General features: G+C 41.7%; 1 protein-coding gene across 2 annotated transcripts in view; it reads left to right on the top strand.

The window, feature by feature from the left end:
- The window catches only part of Lims1 (LIM zinc finger domain containing 1), a 110,448-nt gene that overhangs the window by 17,905 nt on the left and 69,567 nt on the right, over positions 1 to 22,976 (top strand). The gene's annotated exons all lie outside the window — the stretch shown is intronic.

Genomic DNA, 22,976 nt, shown 5'->3' with positions numbered 1-22,976 from the left:
TCACAGGTCTTACTCTTTTGTGTGTTGTTTGTTTGTTTGTTTGGGTAGTAGCCATCAATACATACGTAATCAGTAGTATGGTTTGGACAGGAAATAGTCCCCAAAAGCCTGTGGTTGAAAGAGTGATTCCTAATAGTGTGGAGCTTTGGGAATGTGATTGGGGGTTGGGGGGAGACTAACCTGGATTAATTAATATAGTGTGGAGCTTTGGGAATGTGATTAGGGGGTGGGGCTAACCTGGATTAATCTGCTTCTGTTGTTATAAAGCACTGAAAACCAGCTTGGAGGAGTTTATTTGCTTTACGGGTTATATGGTTCATTATCGCTGAGGGAATCCCAAGGCAGGAACCTGGGGGCCAGAATGAAGCGGAATCCATGGAGGAGGACTCCTTCCTGGCTTGCTCTCAGTGGTTTGATAGAGGCTTACTATCAGCCTTTGGCTTTCCCTAATCATTCATTCATACTGGATACGACTTCAGGATTTGTGTTTGTGGAAAAAGAATAACAAGAGCTACTAGGTGTCAGGTTTTATTTATGCCTTCAAGGCAGGGTCCTGGGGTTTGCCCATTAGTCCAGACTGACTAGCCAGCAAGCCCTGGGGATCCACCCATCTGTGCTTCCCCAGTGCTGGGATTATAAGCACAGACTTTCATGCCCATCTTTTTATGTGGATGCAATGGATCAAACTCAGGTCCCTGTGCTTGTACAGCTATCATTTTGCCGACTAGGTTACCTCCCCAGCTCCTTATGTATTTAAATTTGAGGCAACTTGGTCTGGAACTTGCTATTTATACCAGGATGGCTTTGAACTTGATCCTTACTGCTTCTGAGTGCTGGGATTATGCAGGTGGTTGTACATACCAGTATATTTATTTTTAAACTCTTGTTACTTCTGTGAATATTAATTTGAATGAAGTGGGTTTCTAATTTTGTTTGTTCCTTTGAGAAGTATTCACCAAGAACCTACTCTCTGCCAGGCCTGAGTGTAGGGGTAGCAATTTATACTTGGGGCTAGATTAATGAGAAATCAGGCAAATTCCTATGGGAGCATTCGTGTCCAGCCTGAGAGGTCCTGGGAAACTATAGAGGAAGTAACATCTAGACTGAGTCTTGAGTGTGAGTAGGAATTATTTAGAGAGGGCATTTAGGGAGGAAGAGCTGAAGGCAGGGGGCCAAGAGGGAAGGGAAAGCAGGATGTGGACATCAGCACAGCTGCTTCGGTGCTGCCCTGGGGCCTGGGAATCTGGGAGGGGGAACCTGGGGAGTAGTGGAGTGGGACAGAGGACAGTTTTTACTGCTACTTGTTTCCTTGTTGCAGATAACAGGAATCTATTGCAAACATAAGCTAAGGAATTTTTTGGAGAGTAATGGGTTGGCTCCTAGAATTAAAGAAAGGGCTGAATACCAGGCCTTTGGAAAGAGCAAACAACCAAAGCAACCGAGGTCTTTTGGAATTTTTCTGCAGGGCTATAGCCTTAGTTAACTTGCTCTGACTGCAGGGTCTTGTTCTCCACTTAGATATCCAGTGTTTGAGAAATAGTCTGATTAAATTAGGTTAGATTCATTGACCAAACCTAGACTGTTATGTAACCAGAGGATAGAATCAGACCCTATATCTTTTTTGTCTCTAAGTGGCTGTTATGTGATCAGGACAGTAAGATTTGTTATCTGAAACAGAATACATAGAGATGAGGTGTGTCAAGTAGAGGATAGTTTGTCAAGGCTTAGGAAAGCATGAAGTAGGTGTGCAGTGATGGAGCTTCAAAGGCCAGGAAGCCTGTTGCATTAATCCAATCAAGAGATGCTGTGCCAGCAGTAATGCCTTCTGCAGGGAGGGAAGGAAGCAAATAGATTCCAAGACACTAAAAGGAAGGAGAAAGAAAAAAAGACTTGGACTTCAGAGAACTAGTTAGAAACATTAAGACACAGAGGCTGAATCCCATGGTTTTGGTTTTTTGTTTGTTTGTTTTGTTTTTTGTTTTTCGAAATAGGGTTTCTCTGTGTAGTTTTGGTGCCTGTCCTGGATCTCGCTCTGTAGACCAGGCTGGTCTCGAACTCACAGAGATCTGCCTGGCTCTGCCTCCTGAGTGCTGAGATTAAAGGCATGTGCCACCACTGCCCAGCAAATCCCATGTTTCTAGCTTGGGCTAGAACTATTAAGGAGATAGTGCTGTCTCCCACAAAGAACTACTTTTTAGGAGAGTACTGTCTTAGTTAGGGTTCTAATACTGTGAAGAGACACCATGACCAGGGCAACTCTTATAAAGGAAAATGTTTAATTGGGGTGGCTTACAGTTTCAGAGGTTTAGTCCATTATCATAACAAGGAAGCATGGTAGCATGCAGGCAGACTTGATGCTGGAGAAGGAACTGAGAGTTCTGTATCTTGATCCGCAAGCAGCAGAAAGAGACTGTGTCCCACACTGAGCAAAGCTTGAGCATGTAAGACCTCAAAGCCTGCCCCCACATTGACACACTTCTTCCAACAAAGCCACACTTCCTTCAACAATGCCAACCTCCTAATAGTGCCACTCTCTATGGGCCAAGCATTCAAACACATGAGTCTAAGAGGCCATACTTAGTCAAACTACCACAAGTACTTTCGTTCCGTTTCAAAGAGTTGAGTTGGAGTACATTTAACTTAAGAACATTTAAAGCAGGTCTGCTGTGGAGTGTCGCTAGAAGTTAGATTGCCCTCAAAGCCTTATCTAATAAGTATCTCATCAGGTCCCAAAGAAACTCGGGACAAATGGCTGAGGTGTCTATTAGCATACCAAGGGGCACGTGCCTTCCTTTTGCCCAGCTTCTGTTTCCTTTAAAAACCAGTCATTTTGGCTCTCTTAGTTCCACTCTTGGATCTCTCTTAGTCCCCTTTCTTATCTCTCCTATCTTTCCTTTTATGGCCCAGTCTATCCTACTGGCCATATTCAGTCTGCTCTAGACTCTTCCAGATGCCTCTGGCTATATTCTGCCTCATTTCTTTAATGAAATCCTTCTTAACTATGGGTTGGAATGGTCATGTCCTCATTTTCATTCAGATCTCTGCCAGCCTTGTCTCTTTCCAGTCATGCCTTGGGCTACTTTGGCCTCCCACTCTACTGTCCTGGGAACAAGCTGCTGCTTTCTTTTGCCACATTGAGAAGGTTCAGATCCAAGTAGGTATTGGCAATTGTAGTTTGCCTAATTAGATTCAGAAAGCCTCCAGAACTAGCAGCATAAAGGACCAATTTCTGCTATTTGGGTCCTTTCTTAGGTGTTATGGTTATAAAAACTTTCCTATTATGATACTTTTTTGGAAATAATTTAATCTGAGTTTGAGAATGTTTATAAATGTAACAAAATAAACTAAAAATTATAGAGAAAAATAAAAATTAATTTATAAAAAAGATGTTGTAACATTAATATTCAAATTAAACAAAGGTCTGTCTAACCCATCCCCATATTGGCTTGCATGCTAATCCTTCTCCTTTGGTGCTCTAACTTCCTGGGGAGACAGCCTTCCTTTAGTAAGTATTTCAGTGGGGTGGGGGAAGAGGAGCTGGAAAACTCCAGAAGAGTCAGAACAGTCTGTGCCCTTATAGGAACTCAATGGGAGAACAAAGAACTTCTCTTAAGTGTGGGGATTTTCCACCTATGAATGCAGAAAAGCCCCTGAGACCTCTTTTCTCCTTTGGAATGAGAAATACTTTTCTGTGAGGTGTATGATCTCTTCACCTGTTTCCTGAGCTTAGTTAAATAAAGCTTATCTCCTCCATCAGTTATGTCTTCTGGTTTAGAACAAAACAAAGTAGGAAGTCGGATCTTCAGCACAAATTGGGGGTGTCATTGATTAAAAAATTAAAATGTAGTTTGACTGTTTTGAGTATGACTATTACTAGTGAGTGTAATTATCTGTTAAATGAGTTAATTCAGATCCTGACTAGTGATTCCTTCAGATACTTTAGTCAGTGCTTTTGCCATTAGGTAGCTTCATGGCCTTACAAATCCTCTAGTCTCTAGTAGAGAAGAAAGAGACCACCACTCCAACTGAAGTGTCTGGACAGGTAGCCTTTACTCTTGATCAAGAGGGTATGCTTGCCTCTGATTGGACCTGATAGGAAATGCAATGAATTACGGGTTTTTCTTCTTAAGCCCTTGCAAACTTGATTGGGGCCATTTTTCTGGGGAACCAGAGGTGGACCTTACTAATATTTATTTAAAGCTTCCTTCAGATTTGGCTTTAAACTATAGTCTTATTCTCAGTCAGTGTAATTAATAGTGGTTGTACCAAGCAGCCACGTTTCCCTCCTTCCTGAAGTTGTTTGTCAAGGCTGTCCTAACAGATACTCCTTTCTAGGATGACCACTTAAGGCCAAGCATGATTATCTGTAACCTTGTAGGAATCTCATTTTATAGGCAAAGCATTCTGTCAGCCTGCCTACCTGTTGCCATGCTCCCTGCTATGGTGGTAATGGACTCACCCCCAGAACTATAAGCCCTAAATTAAATGCTTTCTTTTATAAGTTGCCTTGGTCATGGTGTCTTTTTACAGCAGTAGAAAAGTAAGACGGAGGCCTACATAAAAGCATCTGGCAGGACTATTTGAGTGTGAGATTTAATATTATTAATGTGGAAGTATTTTTGTTGTTGGTTTGTTAGTTTGTTTTATGTATGTGAGTGTTCTGTTGACTTTATGCCATTAGAGGGCATCAGATCCCACTATAGATGATTGTGAGCCACCATATGGTTGCTGGGAATTAAACTCAGAACCTCTGGAAGAGCAGCCAGTGCTCTTAACTGAGCCATATCTCCAATCCTTGTTTTGTTTGTTTTGAGACAGGGTTTCTCTATTATGCAGTTCTAGCTGCCCTGGAGCTCACTGTGTAGATCAGATTGGCCTCTAACTCAAGAGATCTGCCTTTCCCTGCCTCCCAAGTACTTCGATTAAAGGTGTACATCACCAGGACCAGCTCTGACAGAAGTACTTGATCCAGGAAAAATGTTGAGGTCATCAGAGAGAATGTGCCCAAAGAGGGGGGCAGGGATGCAAGTTGAAGATCTAGGCAGTAGTCATATGTAAAGGCAAACAAGTAAGAGGAGATATACATATGATGGTCTGGAAGCTAAGAGATTGGGGATTTCTAGGAAAGCCTCATTTTAAAATGTCAAATGAGACTAGGCAGAATGGCCCATGCCTTTAATCCAAGTATTTGGGAGGCAGAAGCAGGAGGATTTCTATAAAGTTTGAGGCCAGCCTGCTGTACATGCTGAGTTCCAGGCCAACCAGAGCTACAAAGTAAGACCCTCTCTCAAAACAGTTAAAAGTAGTTGAGCATGGTGGTAGTAGATGGAAGGCTGGAGGAAGATCCCAAGTTTGAGGCCAGCCTGGATTATTTAGCAATAACCTGTCTCAAGACCTTACTTGAAAAGAAAAAGAAATGAGAGGGAAAGAGGAGGGGAACAGAAGAAGAAGAAAAAGAGTAAGAAGGAAGGCAGAGAGACCAGCTGGCCCAGAGAAAATCAAGTGTAAGATGAAGACCAAACACTGTTAAGTGTGGCCTTCTTAATTGCTTTTGTTTTTACTTTTTAAAACAAGGTTCAGAGCGCTTGTGTGGCCTGGGCAGGCATCTCCATGACGGGTAAGGTGACCTGCTGACATCCCAAGCAACCTAAGTCAGAAGTTCATTTTTTAGTAAAAGGGGGACCTGTAGGGCCCTGGCCCCGTTTTGGGTAACTGTTGCCTTGCTTGCTGACCTTGACCTTGATATCCTCCCTATGCTAATTCCCTGCCGGGTTCCACCCTCCTGAATGCTTAAGTTCCTTGTCTGTGTATCCTGCATAAAGGGCGTTAACAGCTTAGATGCAAGATTGTAAAACATCGGTAGCGAACTTCTGCTGTAAACCTGTATTTAAGACCTCTTCCCTCCTTTAATAAACAGCATTCGGCATAAAAAAAAAAAAAAGAATATGTAATTCATCCAAAAAAAAAAAAAAAAGAGTCCCTGAAGCCAAGCCCAGAGTGGTGGCACATGCCTTTGAACCCAGCACTCGGGAGGCAGAGGCAGGCAGATCTCTGAATTCAATGCCAGCGTGATTTACAGAGAAGTTCCAGGGTAGCCAGGGATACACAGAGAAACCCTGTCTTGAGAAAGGGAAAAAAAATCGCTGAAGCCATTTATGGAAAACAAACAAACAAAAAACAAGGTCACTGTGTAGTTCAGACTACAAGCCTCCTGCCTCATTCTTCTCAGTCCTGGGATTACAAGAATATGCTAGCATGCCTAGGTAGATGTGATTTTTAAAGTAAAACTGTGTCCTTAATGAGAGATGTTTCTAGATTGCAGTGGGTTGAAAAGTAAATAGGAAGTAGGCTTACTCTTAGAAAAAAATGTGTAAAGAGTAGAGAGGGGCATGATAATGACTAGCGAGTATATAAAATGAATCCCTGTAGATTCATTTTAAGGGAGAAGACACTGAAGTCTATTTACAAAATTGCTGGTGGGCAAATGCTTCAGAAAAGGAGAAAGACTGGTTGGTCCCAAATATCTGGATTGGCCTCAATGGGGCTGGTAGTAAGACTGGTACATGGGCAGAGTTGATGGGTCGTGGAAGAAAACCTTCCAGAAGATCTCTTAAGGCAAAAAAGAAATTATGAGCCGAGGAGATGGCTTAGTGGTTTAGAGCACTGTTGTTCTTGCAGAGGATCTAGGTTTGATTGCTAGCATTCATGTGGTGGCTTACAGATACCTATAACTCCATTCCTAGAGACTTCAATACCTTCTTCTGACCTCGGCAGGCCCCAGGCACACATGTGGTACACATACATACATATATACATACAATGCAAACAAAACATTCATGCACATAAATTTAAAAGAAAAGTGTGTGTGTGTGTGTGTGTGTGTGTGTGTGTGTGTGTGTGTGTGTGTGTGTGTTGGTGTGTGTGTTGGTGTGTGTGTGTTGGTGTGCACATGCCATGGTTTTGTGTGGCTGTCAGAAGACAACTCTCAGGAATTAGTTTTCACCTTCCACCTTCTTCACCAAGTAAGAAAGAAGGTAACATCATCTGCTATGAGAAATGGATGACTTTGATGATGAGAAGATCCTCGAGGATAGTGAAGTAGTCCTGAGGGGAAATTGTGCTTGGCTTCCACATGAAGACTGACAGACAGCACCTGCTCAAGAGTAGAGACGTGAAGAACAAAGCCAGTCTGTTCAGCAAGCTCAGGTGTGGAGCACTACCCAGCTGTCAGAATCAACTGCTTAGAAGTAGGCCCCAGCCTAAATGATAAACGAAGTGGGAGGCCCAAAGGAAGTAAGCTCTTCCCATTGTAAGAGCAAGTAGTAGAAATAAGACAAGAAATGGGGATGTAGGGGGCAGAAGTTTCACAGCTTTTGTTGATTTGTTGATAGAAGGTTTTTCCTGGGTGTTTAAATCTCTAAAGATTGTGATAATGATGGAGAAGATAATAGCACCTGTGATGAGATATGTAGAGGCTGAGGAGGTCTCTTCATGGCATACAACTGTGTCTGATGGAAACTGGGGTGCTGGTGGTGGCAGCAGTGGCGGGGTGGGAGGGTGCTGTACTTCTTACACCACGAAAATAAAGCCTGTTAATGTTTCTCCCTAGGAATACTGACAAAGCCCAGAGCTCTGGAACTTACTCTGCCTACGCTTGCCTGATGTGAGTTCTACCACTCCAAGCACTGAGCTCTTTCCCTCATGACAGCCCTCCTCATGTCTTTCAGTTCTACTTTTTGCTACTGGCCAGCCCTAAAGACTGCTGGAACCCAGTGTCTAGAGTGGGGGTGATAAAGCAATGAGTTGCTTTCTAACTCTTTTAAGGTTAACCTCAGGCCTTAGAACCCAGAAGCACTGTTGTAAAAATGACTCCTTTATAATAAAGGCTAAAGAACTTTGTTCCTGTAGTTCCAGTGTGTCAGGACATTAATGGAAGAAGAAGGCAGGCTGTAATTCTCCTGTTCTTCCTCAGCTTCAACAAAAGATCCCCTTATTCTTCAGTGGAAAACATCAAATAGTCTCAAGAGATGACTCTGACAGGCTTATGCATCCTGAGCACTCTAGGCTGCTTCTCCCCTTGTGTTTTGTCTGGGGTATCTGCAGTAGAAAAAACAGTTTGCATGTTGAGCAAGCCAGTGTCCAGCATCCCAGCCTATAAGCTGGAGATGGGTTGATGAAGTTGTCATGAGCATTCAGCGCCTTCTGTGCTTCTTAGTTATTGGCCACTTTTTTGAAATGATTGCCTTCACATTACAAATGCTTTTAGTAAGTTTGTGGGTAAATGTTAACTTCATAAGAATGTAAGACAGCTCAGCAGGATATGAGTTAAGACATTTAGGGTGTTGTCTTATTGCTTCAGCACTGTGGAGTTTTTGAGTAACACACTGTGTTACATGATTTGACTGAATACAGGCCAAAAAAAGCCTCAACTTGGTTTCATTGGCTTAAATATAGTTCAAAGCAATGGACACAGAGTTCAGATGAGGAAGTACTATACAATAAAGGAAGTAAGAGCCTTTAAAGATAATTCGCTCTCATATGCAAGTGGCCGCCCAAGTCCTGATAAATGAGTTGAAATAAGTAGAAATATAGACTAGAGATCCTCTATTCTAAACTAGGAGAGAGTGTGGAGACCCTGCACGTGGAAACCTCCACGGCTCTGCTGACTTTGCGAGGTGGCTTGTGTGGGTAAAGAGACTGGAGTAAAGGCATCAAGACTGGACAGAAGAAAAGGACCTGACCCCACGAACTAGCACCATACAGGGTATTGTTGTATTTCTGCAGTTGTTTTATGCCTCACCTATCTTTCTCAGTTAAAGACAAACATGAAGATACTGTTTAAATTCTCAAGGACCTTTTGTCCTTGCTGCGATAGGAAAGATGCAGAATTGTTCTTTTTCATTAATCTGTAAAGCTGTTGAAAAGAAAAAAGGCCAGTCTTTGGGGTTTGGTTTGGTTTGGTTTTTCGTTTTTTGAGAAAGGATCTTGAGTAAGTTGTAACCTTTAACTGTGCTAATTAAAATCTTCTCCCTTTGGCAGAGGGCAATGGTTTTGATTCTTCTTATAGATATGTATTTAATTATTGAGTGCATATGAAAGCAACTTTATGTTCCTGTGGTTTCAAAGTGAAGGGCGGTGTGAAGGGCAGCTGTGCTGGGTTTGGCACTTTAGGGCCTGTGGAGGATTACCCTAGGAAAGACTTGAGACATGCTTTTTTGGTGTTGTATTCTATTAATTTTTTGTTTGTTTGTTTTGATTTTCCAAACAGGGTTTCTCTGTGTAACCCTGGCTATCCTGAAACTCACTCTGTAAACCAGGTTAGCTCAAAATCAGAGATCACCTGCCTCTGCTCCTGAGTGCTGGAATTAAAGGCTTGTGCAACCACGCCCAGCATATTATATTAATTTTTTAGCCATAAATCATATGTGATCTTTGGAAAGAGAAGTGTACCATTTTATATTTAATGATATTTATCCTTGCTGTGGTAGGAAAAGTGCAGTCACAACTAGTCAAAGAATTGTTTTTTATTCATTAACCTGTAAAACTGTTGAAAAGAAAAAAGTAGACCATTCTTTTGTTTTGTTTTGCCCTGCTTTTTTATTTTTGAGACAGAGTCTCTTTGTGTAGCAATAGCTGTCCTGGAACTGGCTATGTAGACCAGGCTGGCCTTGAACTCATAGACATCTGCCTGACTCTGCCTCCCAAGTGCTGGGATTAAAGGCATGTACCACCATGCCCAGCCCATTCATTATTCTCTGCCACTGAGCTATAGCTCCTGAACATGACCACTTTTAAATTTGGGAATTAGCAGTAAGCTATTGGTAATGGTCTTGAGAAAATGATCAACAGCCAGATTTTTTCCCCCTTTGAGACAAGGCTTTATGTAGCCCAGGCTTGCCTCAGACTTGTGATGTAGCTGAGGATGACCTTGAACTTCTGATCTTCCTGCCTTTACCTCCCAAGTGCTATGATTATAGGTATGTGCCACCCCACCTGTCATGTGGTGCTGGGTATTGAACCCAGGGCTTCATGTATGCTAGGAAAGCACCTCTATCCCAGCAACCAGAATCTGCAAGTTATTTTTAATTACACACTAATACATGGACCCATGTACATACATATAGTTGAAAGGGATGTGGTAGACAGTGGTGTAGATAAATAAGACAGCTATGGGAGTGAGGATAGATTTGCTTAGGAAGTATACCCTGGTCTCCCTTTGAGTGAATTCTTTAGAAATGATTTGGGTGGAGAAGGAACAAGGATTGGAATTCAGTCCCACAACATGATCCCAAGATCACTAAGTTAGCTACAGAAACATACCCACAGAAATCAAAGTATATGTATATATCAAGAACACGCTGTTGCTAAGTGCTGTTTTCCCTGTGATTTTAGGCTTCATCAACCTGCATGGGGTGGGGGTGGGGGGTGGGATTTCCTTTGACCATATTATAAATGAAGTGTTTGATCTCCAAGTGAAGAAACGTGTCAGGCTAACAAGAGACCAGACCAGAATTCTGGTCCAGGCAGACTCTCATTCCCCTTGCTGCAGGGAAGAAGTGAAAATATTGGAAGATTTCTTCCCCGAGTTTGAATGTGGTCAACTTGAGTTTTCAGCACCTCTTCCAAGTCCTCAGGGTGTTTTCTGGGCTTCATGTCTCTGTTCACTAAATGGGGCTTGTTATATATCTAGAATGATACAATCCAGTAGAAATGTAATGTAAGCCCTGTATGCACTTTAAGATTTTCTAGTAGTACTGTTCAAAATGCAAAAAAGAGGGCAGGTGAAGTTAATTTTCATAGTATACCTATTTAGCTCAATATGTCAAACTGTTACTATGTCAAGCTGTATAGATGGGTATGTAGCCAATAGTAAATATTCTAAATTATTAAGATGGTCTATTATATTTCTTACACTATAGTACGTTTCAATTCAGATTAGCCACATTTTAAGTTGAAACACATGGCATGTGGCTACAAATTAGAAAACATAACTCCAAGAAAAAGACAATCATCCTCTAAGTTAATCAGAAGCAGAGGTCTTGCTTTAAAGCCAGTGTGGCCAGGAGAGCAGCTTTGTCTAACTAGGAAAGCTCTGGAGGAAAGGTGCCCTGCTGAGAAGGCTGGGCTGCTCTTTAGAGGAAAGCATTGGACCATATCAAATAGACAATAGGCCTTCCGCCTGGGACTATTTATAGAGAGCCCAGTCTAAACCCCTTTATCACCCCCCAGTAACAACCCCAGGAAAACCGCAGTGTTGCCTGTGAGATACTGAACTGTATCGAGGTAGCAGAGGGTGTGCTGGCAGATCTGCTCACGGTCAAGAATGGAGACCACAGCCTTTGATGTGTGGGCCCTGCTTTTCTCCTAGTACTGTTGTCAGATGGAAACTGACTGCGTTTGTCTGCGTGAGAAAAGAAATGGGAACTGTAAATGGACGTTTCTAGACCTCCACTCTACCTGGGGCAATGTAAATGATAGTTGTAGGCTATCTCCATCCAAAGATCATCTTGTATTTTAAGTTCTTCAGTCAGTCCAGCCATGGTTTTTACTTTAAAAGAGTTAGGACTTCCCTTCCATCTTCTTGTTTCCTTGCGTGTGTGTCCACTGACCTCTCCCTTATCATTTTGCTTGCTGGTTGGGGTTTGGTGTTAGTTTTTTATTTGTTTTGTAGTGTTGGCATAAAAAAAGAACATCACCCCCCAAAAAAAACAGCTCTCACCTTAAAGGAAACGAGATCATTTTTTCTGGAGTCATTTTGAGTGACCATAGTCTAGGAAAACAGTTTTAGGTTACCCCAGTTTCATAGTTTTACAGAAAAAGAAAATCATAAATCTAGGCAAGTCTTAATAAGTACATTGGTGGTGGTTACAGATGGGGGGAGCTTTTCTATAGGCCTAAGATGCTGATGGCATTCTTAGCCTTTGGATTGGTGGAAACTAGTAGTCTGCTAAGTTAATGGATTCCAAAAGATTTTCATCGTCAGTCACAGGATGTTAGATCTGATACAGAGGCGGACAAGGAATGGCTGTTTGAGGGGAGAAAGCTAGGCCCAGACAAGGTAGCCTCTGGACCTGCAACCTTCCAACCTCTTCACAGTCCTGTAGTCTAGTCAGACAGTCTCTGTAGACAACTTCTTTCCAGGAGTTCTTGTGTAGGGACCTGTTGGCTCAAGACACCCCAAGACCAAGCTCTCAGCACAAAGGAGATTTATGTGCCCCAGAGGGACAGAGGGTAGGGAATAAGAGACAAAGACAGGAGACAGAGGACGAGGAAGAAGGGGGAGAGAACAAGGGAGAGACCCAGAAGGACAAAGGACTACCTCTGGATAGAGAGGAGACAGGCATGGCCTATAGGCAAACGGTGGTTTATAAAGGTAAAAGGAGAAACCCCCTGTTAGGATGAGTTGTTTAATTTTAATTGGGCATGTTAATTAGGTGAGCCAAAGGGGGCTTTTGATTGCTGGACTTCAGTACTTTTTTTTTTCTTGGTTTTTTGAGACAAGGTTTCTCTGTGTAGCCCTGGCTGTCCTAGAACTTACTCTGTAGACCAGGCTGGCCTCGAACCCAGAGATCACCTGCCTCTGCCTCCTGAGTGCTGAGATTAAGTTCTAGGTAAACCCGAGCTTCATAGCAAAGGTTGGGAGTAGGGGCTCATGTACCTTATAAGAATCTCCTAGTGGTTATATAAGCAGCGAACAGTTCCCGAGGGAGCAAAGACTGGGGAAGCCTCCAGGAATCCAGCGTTAGTTGTCACTTGCCACCTCCACGCCTCCAAGGGGCTCCAGTAAACTCATTGACGAGCCAGTTTCTTTGCTCTGTCCTTAGTGCCTGTTTGGAGTGAGTTACATAATATTTACCATTTGAATGTTTCTTTTTGGTGGGGCGGGGGGGCTTTTTGAGACAGGGTTTCTCTGTGTAGCTTTGTGCCTTTCCTGGAACTCACTCTATAGCCCAGGCTGGCCTCGAACTCACAGAGATTCGCCTGCCTCTGCCTCCCGAGTGCTGGGATTAAATGTGTGCGCCACTACTGCCTGGCTGAATGTTTCTTTTAATTTAACATGCATGACATGTGCTTGGTGTCCATGAAGGCCAGAAGAGGGTGCTGGATCCCCTGAAACTGGAGTTACAGACACTTGTGAGCGCTCACATGGCTATTAAAAATTGGAAATCAAACCTGGGACCTCTGGAACAATAGCCAGTACTCTTAGTGCTGAGCCATCTCTCCCACCCCCATTTGAATGATTTTTAAGTGTAATATTAAGTAAATTCACATTGTTGTACAGCTGTCATCACCATGCACCTTCTCAGTGCCTCAACTTCCCAGACTCAGACTCTGCTTGGGGCTGTGAAACTCTTGGGAGCTGTTGAATAGAGATCCCAAATCCCTCCATGGCACACCCCTGTCCCTGGCACCCACCTATCTTTATGTATTTGGTTACAGTGGATACCTCCAGTGAGTAGAAACATACAGTATTAGTCCCTTTGTAACCTGTTTTTTCACTTGGTGTAATGTCTTCAAGGTCCATCCATAAATCACATGTTAGAACTTCCTCCCTTACAAGGCTGAGTCATATTCCATTATTTGTATGTATCATATTTTGCTTATTTATTCTTATGTTAATGGAACCTTTTAGATTTTTTTTTTTTTCTTTTCTAAGACAGGTCTTACTATAAACTGTAACCTAGGCTGGCCTCAAACTCAAGAGTCTTCCTGCTTCAGCATTCTGAATGCAAGATTACAGGTGTCTGACTTTTAGCTACTGAAATTTTTCTCACCTTAGTGAATTCACATTATTCTTTGAATAGATTTTAATTTCAGCTATTGTGAATGATGCTGGGGAAAGTGGTAGGCACCTATCTCTTAAGTTCCATTTAACTCTGAGTATTATCCAGGAGAATCACTGAAAACAGTGGTGGGTTTCTTGTTTTGTTTCATAGTAGGTGTCATGGTGGATAGGATTAATATCTCATTATAGTTTTATTTTTCTAAGATTAGTGATACTGAATATCTGTCTCTGCACCCATTTCTTATCCTGTGAAGAAGTGTCTTAGATCCTTTGCCCCCCTCTCCTTTTTTGTCCAGCTAGTTGTTGTAGAACATGTCTGTGTTCTAGATAGCAAGCCCTTCCCATATATATGACTTTCAGATATTTCTTCCAAGCCCATCAGGTAATGTTGGTGCTGGGAATTGAGCCAGAGCCCTCTGGAAGAGCAGCCAGTGCTCTCAACTCTTAAGCCATCTTTCTTGCCCTTTAAAAAGAATTGTTTTAATTAAATGTATTGATAACTGGTGTGTGTGTGTGTGTGTGTGTGTGTGTGTGTGTGTGTGTGTGTGTGTGTGTACATATATATATATACATATGTATATATATGTGTGTGTGTGTGTGTGTATATATATATATATATGAAGTGCCTTGTGATACCTTGCAATTTATATGTACATTTTGTACTGTTCACATCAGGTAAACACATCTATCTCTGTTGCGCGAATCATAAATAGCCTTTTAATAAAAAACCCGGAGCCAGATATTGGGGTAAATGCTGAGAGATTAGAGAAACAAAGGAACAAGCCACTAGAGAAACTTCTCACCTCACCAACTCCACAAATCCTCTGACTGAAAGCCTCTGAGTCCTCAGCTGAAAGGACAGTTCTAATTCCTGTTTCCTCACACCTAATATACCTTTCTCCGCCCAGCCATATCACTTCCTGGGATTAAAGGCGTGTGTGCTTCCCAGATACTGGTAGCAAAGGCATGAGATCTCAAGTACTGGGATTAAAGGTGTGTGATTCCACTGCATGGTTCTCTTTCTCTCCTAGACTGAGTCAATCTCATGTAGTCCAGGGTGGCTTTGAACTTACAGAGATCCAGATAGATCTCTGCCTCCTGAGTGCTAGGATTAAAGCTGTGTGCCACCACTACCTAGCATCTATGTTTAATCTAGTGGCTGGCTCTGACCTCTGATCCTCAGGCAAGCTTTATTTGATACACAATATATCACCACATGTCTCCTCAATCTCCTTATGATTTCCTTGGTTTTGCTAGTTTTTTTTTAATTAGCACACAAAGTAATGGGTTTTATTGCGGCATCTTTATTCATGCTTTGTTTTGTTGATCCTTGTTTCCCTTCCCTTCTGCTCTTCCCTCTTGCTTTTTAACTTGCCCCAGGAACCTCATATCTGCTTGGATGTCACATGTTGTCCTGTTTTCTCCTTTTCCTCCTGCCTCCCCCCACCCTATTTTATTGAAGTAACTCAGTGGTGGTGTTCTGAGACAAGGTCTAGTAGTATTTATCAGATAGTATGCACTCATGCTCCATGTGCGTGTGTTTCAGAATTAGGATCTCCTCCTGAACAGTATAAAGTGACCTTCTTTATTTCAACACACTGGTTTTGAATCAAATTGGTTTTATAAGATATTAAAAATATCAAGGTTTTTCTAATGGAGTGGGCCTTAAATCCAGTCTAAAAGTAATTGGTTACTTCCATAACATTTGTTTCACTATTTATACAAGTATATCTTGCAGGCAGATCACTATTGTATGACACAGGGTTTATAAACAAATTGATAATTACCTTTCTTCTCTGGTAACATGCAGAGAGCCTTCCAGAACCATAAACATTAGTAAGTAGTTGTGAAGATAGGCACTTCTCTTGTGTTCGATGACTTAAAAAAGTGTTGTCTTCAGCAATAGGGCCTTACCATCAGGTTATGGAGAGTAGCCAATGGCCTTGACAATAACCTGGGTTGTATAGGGGTTTCCATGGAGCCCCTTAATCATTCAACAAGATGTAACTCATTCCTGTCACTGGAAGTTTTTCTTGGTGGCAGAAGAGATCAAGTTGGGTCATTGTCTCCTCTGTTATTTGGTGACTCCATTTAGATTTCTTTCATATATGTATCAATTTTAGGACGCTCCTACAGTAGTAGGTTTCCATATGGTTTTTCTTTCTTTTCTTAAAAAGATTTATTTATGGAGGCTGGAGAGATGGCTTAGTGGTTAAGAGCACGGGCTGCTCTTCCAGGGGTCCTGAGTTCAATTCCCAACACCCAAATAGTGGCTCATGCCTACCTGTAACTCCAGTTCCTGGGCTTTTGATGGTCTTACACAGGCATACATGCAGATAAAACACCAATGAACATAAAATAAAAATAAATTATAAAAAAATTAAAGATTTATTTATTTATTATGTATATGGTGTTCTGTCTGCATGTCTGCCTGCAGGCCAGAAGGTGGCACCAGATCTCATTATAGATGGTTGTGAGCTGACATGCAGTTGCTGGGAATTGAGCTCAGGACCTCTGGAAGAGCCAGTGCTCTTAACCTGTGAGCCATCTCACCAGCCCGCTATATGGTTTTTCAAATGGCCTTTAGTGTTAGTTATTCCTCCCCATATGTGGTTAGTTTTGCAGAAAGTTCCACAAGGTGCTGAGAAGAAAGCATATTCTTTAGTGTTTGGATGACGTGTTCTGTAGATGTCTACTAGGTCTTTTTGATTTAACTCCATGTTTAGATTACTGTGTAAGGGTTAATGTGTGATTTTAGATGTAGGAGTGTTTCTTTTATCAACTTGGGCACTCTTGTATTTGGTGCATAAGTGTTTTGAGTTGCAGTAACATGTTGGAGGATTTTTCTTTTAATAAGTGTGTATTGTCCTTCCCTATCTCTTTTGATTAGTTTTTGTTTGAAGTCTATTTTGTCAGATATAAAAATAGCTACACTCTCTTGCTTCTTAGGTATATTTTCTTGGAACACCATTTTCCATACTTTTACCCAAAAGAGTTAATCTTTCCTTGTTGGCGAGGTGTGTTTCTTAGAAGTAGCAGAAAAATGGATTCTGACCCAGTCTGTTAGTCTGTGTCTTTTTATTGGGGGAATTGAGACTATTAATATTAAGAGTTGTCAATGAGCAGTGTTTATTGCTTCCTGATACTTTGTTGTCATGACGTGGGCTCTTTACCCCTCTTTTGATTTACTGTTCTGAGTTATTTATTCCTCCTGTCTTCTAGAGTGTAGTTAACCTCTTCAGACGAAGTTTCCCCTCTAGTGTTTTCTGTAGAGCAGGATTTGTAGATAGAAATTACTTACATTTTGTATTATCATGGAATATTTTTCATTCTCTGTCAGTTGTGATTAATGGATTTTCTGGTCATAGTAGTATTAACTGGCATCTGTGACCTCTCAGAATTTGTATAACATCCCTCCAAGCCTTCTGTCCCAGAGGTTAAGAGCACTTATTGCTCTTGCAAAAGACCTGTGTTCAGTTCCCAGGACCAACATGGTAACTCACAACTGTCTATAACTACAGCAGAGAATCTAATGCCTTCTTTTGGCCTCTTCAGGCAACAGTCATATATGTGGTATGCATGTGTACATTTAGGCAAACACTAATACACACACAAAAAGAAAATATTTTCTAAAAAAGAAAAAGGCACTTGAGATATGGGGACAGACACTTCATTAATTTTCCCATTGGCCAAATTTCTTAGTTTACCCTTTTCTTTATCTTCTCTCAGTCTGCTTTAAGAATCAAAAGACATATAGAACTTCACAGAAAAATCTAAAAAAAGAACATACATAGAAAGTTTCCCCCATAACATAGGAGAGTGTGCATATACACCCATTGCAAGGGTGGAGGCCAGAGTTTAACATCTGGTGTTCCTCTCTGTAGCTCTACACCTTATTTTTTGAGACAGGGTCTTTCATTAAATCTGGAGTTTGCTGTTTCAACTAGGCTACTTGGCCAGCAAACCCCCAGCATCCATCTGCTCCATACCTAACTCTCCCCCAGTGCTGCAATTAACCATTATGTGCCATAACAACCAACTTTCCAATAGCTACTAGAGATCCATACTCAGATCCTTTTGTTTGTTTTGTGGGTATTTTTGGGTTTTGGTTTTTTCAAGACAGGGTTTCTCTGTATAGCTTTGGCGCCTTTCCTGGAACTCACTTGGTAGCCCAGGCTGGCCTCAGACTCACAGAGATCCGCCTGACTCTGCCTCCTGAGTGCTGGGATTAAAGGTGTGCGCCACCACCGCCCGGCTCCATACTCAGATCTTAATGCTTGAACAGCAAGCACTTTCCCATTGAGCCATCTTCCTAGTCCCATGATGACTGCATTTTTTATTTTATGTATTACATTTATTTGTGTTTCGGGGAGGGGCACACAAGTGGTCCAGCATTAGTATAGAGGACCAAACCGGTTTGCAGTTCTCTCCTTTCACCACATGAATTCTGACATTAAACAGCGGTCACTGGGTCTGGAAGCATGCACCTTTTGCACACTGAGCTGTCTCACCGGTCTTGCATTTTGCTTTTTATAAAGCCTTCTATTAAATGAAACACTTAAAAAATGTAATTTCTTGATAATTGAAAAAGCAGCAGATTCACAAACAAGCACTAGAGGGTGCTGTTTTGTCGCATTGACCAGGTTTGCCTGCCCACAAAAAAATAATTTGTACACTTTTTGGGTTTTTTCTACCCATAATGGAAATAAATACTGTTCTTTTAATCCTCACCTATAAATTCTGCAGATTGCAAATTAACTTCTGAGTAGTTCCTTAGGTATTCTTACCAGTTTTTTTAATCATTTTCATCATCATATCTACTAATTGGTATCTGCTCTATTAAAGTCAGTATATTGAGAATCTTAGGAATTTTGAACTTTTTTTTTTTTTGTAAATGCAGAGTCTAGCCAGGTGTGGTGACCTTTATTCCACCGCTCAGGAGGCAGAGGCAGAGGCAGGTGAGGATCCAGACTAGCCAAGGCTGCGGAGTGAGGCCTAGTTTCAAAATAAATACAACAGGGTTTCACTGCATAGGCCCAGACTAGTCTCAGATTTCTGATTCTTGGCCTCCTGACTCCTGGGTTTACATATGAACACTACCACACCTTGCCAAAAGTATTTTAGACCAAAAAACTTGAGCAATTTTGTTGTTGCTTTGAAGCACAGTCTCACAAGGTTGCCCGGCTGGTCTCAGTAGGTTTGCCACTAAACTTCACCTCTTACCTCTGCAGCAGTCCTGAAAGGTACGTCATGTACAGATTGTGCTGCAGAGTTAAGTAGTTGCTGCCAGGCTTCTCCAGCTAGTCAATCTGCAGTATAACAGTTCATGCTAAACTAAGATCCTTTCTTCCCTAAACATTAGGTTATAAAGGAACTTTTTTTTTTCTGCTAAGTGGATCATAGATGTGATTTGAAAGACTTGAAAAGCTTTCTACTCAAAAATAGCTTTTATCATGGTTCAGTTTCTGTGTCACAGTATTACTACTAAGTGAAGATGTTTTGTGGGGAATTTGTAGTTTTATGAATTAATAATGGCCGGGCATGGTGGTCCATGCCTTTAGTCCCAGAGGCAGAGGCAGATGGATCTCTGTGAGTTCGAGGTCAGCCTGGTCTACAGAGTGAAATCCAGGAAAGGCTCCAAAGATACACAGAGAAACCCTGTCTCAAAAAACAACAGAAAAAAAAGAATTAATACTTTTTGCCGGGCAGTGGTAGTATACGCCTTTAATCCCAGCACTTGAGAGGCAGAGGCAAGTGGATCTCTATGAGTTTGAGGCCAGTCTAGTCTACAGAGTGAGTTCCAAGACAGCCAGGGCTACACAGAGAGACTCTAAAACAATCCCACTTTTTATTTTAAATTATTTTATGATTTTTTTTCTTCTTGCTTGCCACAGTTTAATAGAATGGAACTTACTGTTATATGTGCTGGGAAGAAAGGAAGCTTGTTAGTGCCATGTTTGATATTTGGAAGGAGAGATGTTGGCATTCTGTGTCAGGTAACTTGGCTAGTTTAGAAATTTGTTTAGGATTAAGCCCTGGTCTAGGATGCCAGCAAGCTGGGGAGGTGGGGCTCATTTAGGGAAAAGGAGGGTGTTCTGTTCCCCTAGAGGAGCAGTTCTTTTCCAGCTGCGTTGTAGGCTCGCACTGCTGTCTGCTGAGTAGTGAGGCCCCTTGGCCTGGGCACTCAACAACTGCCTGTTTCTTTCCTTACATTTGTACCAGTGCAGGCGGAGTTGAGGCCGAGGACCTGCCTGTTTGTTTGTTTGTTTGTTTGTTTGTTTGTTTGTTTGTTTTTTCATAAACCTAGCCCTGAATCAAGTTTAATGATTGTGTGGGTCTTTGGGACATTCCTTCTTGAAGTGTGGTATCCCTGCATTCAAGAGTCTGAGGCAGGAGAATCAAAAAAAGGCAAACAAAAAGAGATGAAGATCATATTCTACATTTTAGAAGGTTTACTAAGGTAAGACTTCTTTATTGGAAGTCAACAGCCTTGTCTGGTAGATTGTGTCTTTGTGAACCAACAGCCTTGTTTTGTAAATTTCAAGTTTCTTTTCAAAATTTATTATGTATACAGCGTTCTGCCTGCATGTATGCCTGCACACCAGGAGAGGGCACCAGTTCTCATTATTGATGGTTGTGAGCCACCATGTGGTTGCTGGGAATTGAACTCAGGACCTCTGGAAGAGCCAGTGCTCTTAACCTCTGAGCCATCTCTCCAGCCCATAAATTTCAGTTTTTGTGTATGTGTGTGCATGTGTATCTGTGTACATCACTAAGAAAAAGTTTCACAATATATAAATACCTTCTCATGTTTCTATGAAGTTCCTGAACTTGAGTTACCTCAGCAAGTGTTTCTGGTCTACATACTGTTTACCACACATTTGGAAACATTGAGGGAGATGACCCAGCAGTGAGCTACATATGGTGGGACAAATGCAGGGTGATTGGCCTGAAGTTCACTGATTCTCAGTAGATTGCTCTCACTTGCCTCACTGGGAGCCTTGGAAGGCTCCACAATGGGAACAGCTTAAACCACAAGTTCATTTTGATAGAGAATGGCAGAATCAGACACAGTGTTTGCTGATCTGAAGAGCAGTGAGGAAAAAGCCAATTTGTTGTTGGAAGAAGCAAGTGGGTCTCTTGAGTTCTAGGTCAGCTTTGTCTATGTAGTGATTTTAGGTCAGGACTACATGTGAGACCCTGTCTCCAAAAAACAGTATTAAATTGGGGGAAAATAACAAATTTTACAAGTAAATTAGTAATACTATGGACAGAGTTTATCTTTTATATTCTTTCCATATTATTTTCTTATTGGTTTTGAAGTCTATACATAGGTCCTTATTTACCTACTTAGTTATGTCTAAAAGCAAGGCTTTCCCTCTGTTCTTACTAGTGTTAGTGATTTACTTAATCACTAGTGTTTCTTACATTGATTGTTTCATCTTATAGTTTATGCCCAGTAAGTTTATTACTGTTTTCCTTTAAGTGAGCTCCTTATTTAAGTCTTCTGTTCTGTCAAGCATTATTAGGAATTAAATAGGCTAACAGGATGATGGTGGTGTTCTCAATGCTGAGCCTTGGTATGCTTAACAGGCACTCTAAATACACCCCTAGCCCAGAATATGCTTTTAGTATTGGTTATGTATCAAATGATGACTCTGTTTCTACTCATGCAATAGTGGAACACTTAACAATGCTGGTATCCCTTTACCTTCTGAAAATTGTCTGCTGTAATGCCTGTAGGAGCCACATGGTGGCAGAAAGAGCACTTAGAAACTGCAGCCTTACATTGTCTAAGAAGTCTGTAGTGTTTGTTTGCATTTGTTTGTGTGTTTATTTGGGGTTTTGAGACAGGGTCTCACTCTAGTCCATGCTGGCCTCAGAATCACTGTGTGGTGAGGCTGACTAAAGCTCTAGCAGTCCTCTTGTCTGTCTCGCACCCTGTAACTGGAGTTTTCTTCCGCAGCCGCTCAGATCCAAATAAACACACAGAGGCTTATATTAATTAAAACTGTATGGCCTAATGGCTCAGGCTTCTTGCTAGCTAGATCTTACATCTTAAATTAACCCATTTCTATAAATCTATACTTTGCCACGTGGCTCCTGGCTTACCAGTATCTTTACATCTTGCTTCTCATGGTGGCTGGCAGCATCTCCTCTGTTCTGCCTTTCTCCTTCCTCCTCTCTAGTTAGACTGTCCCGCCTAACCCTGCTCTGCCTCACCATTGGCCAAACAGCTTTATTTATCAATCAATCAAAGCAACATATTTTCACAGCATTCAAAAACACACTCCCTTCAGCACCCTAGTGCCACAGCTACAGGCAGGAGCCACTTTACAACAGACATTAATAAGAACTTCTAACATGCAGCAGCCACCTTAAGAATTAAGACATCACAGATGTGCTTGAAACCTCTTCACATACTTTCTCCTCCCCGTTAGCTAGCCTCCCTCGTGCTTTTTCTTCTAGGAGACATTGAATTTAGTCTCTGTTATCTCTGTGGATGTCTTTATAGTTCTGTTACATATTTACATTTTCTTTTTCTTTCTTTCTCTTTTTTGGTTTTTCAAGACATGGTTTCTTTTTTTTTTTTTTTGGTTTTTTTTCGAGACAGGGTTTCTCTGTGTAGCTTTGCGCCTTTCCTGGAACTCACTTTGTAGTCCAGGCTGGCCTCGAACTCACAGAGATCCGCCTGGCTCTGCCTCCCGAGTGCTGGGATTAAAGGCGTGCGCCACCACCGCCCGGCAAGACATGGTTTCTTTATGCAACAGTCCTGGCTGTCCTGGAACTCACTTTGTAGACCAAGCTGGCCTTGAACTCAGAGATCCACCTGCCTCTGCCTCCTGAGTGCTGGGATTAAAGGCATGCACCACCACCACCTGGCCATATTTACATTTTCTTAATAATAAAACAGGTTTGTTTATTACGGTTTTATACAGTGTATAGTATTGTGTTACTAAACAAGCTGAGGTTCTCAGATTTTTATGGTTTTTGAATGTGGATTTATGTAGCTGTAGTGAATTGGTTTTCTTTTGTTGCTATCTGATACCACATTAAAGAGATTGCAACTTTTAAAATTGAGTGCCTTATTAGAAGACTTTGAGAGAGGCGACACGGTGATGTGGTTATAAATAAGGCCTCCGAATGCAGGGTGGCCATTCAGATCTGGTACTATCACATACCAACTGTA

Source organism: Peromyscus californicus, unplaced genomic scaffold (assembly GCF_007827085.1).
Source record: "Peromyscus californicus insignis strain IS unplaced genomic scaffold, ASM782708v3 Scaffold_19__1_contigs__length_69161282, whole genome shotgun sequence".
Lineage (NCBI taxonomy): Eukaryota > Metazoa > Chordata > Mammalia > Rodentia > Cricetidae > Peromyscus > Peromyscus californicus.
Note: the sequence above shows the minus strand (reverse complement) of the source record. Positions and strands in the feature narration are given on the sequence as shown.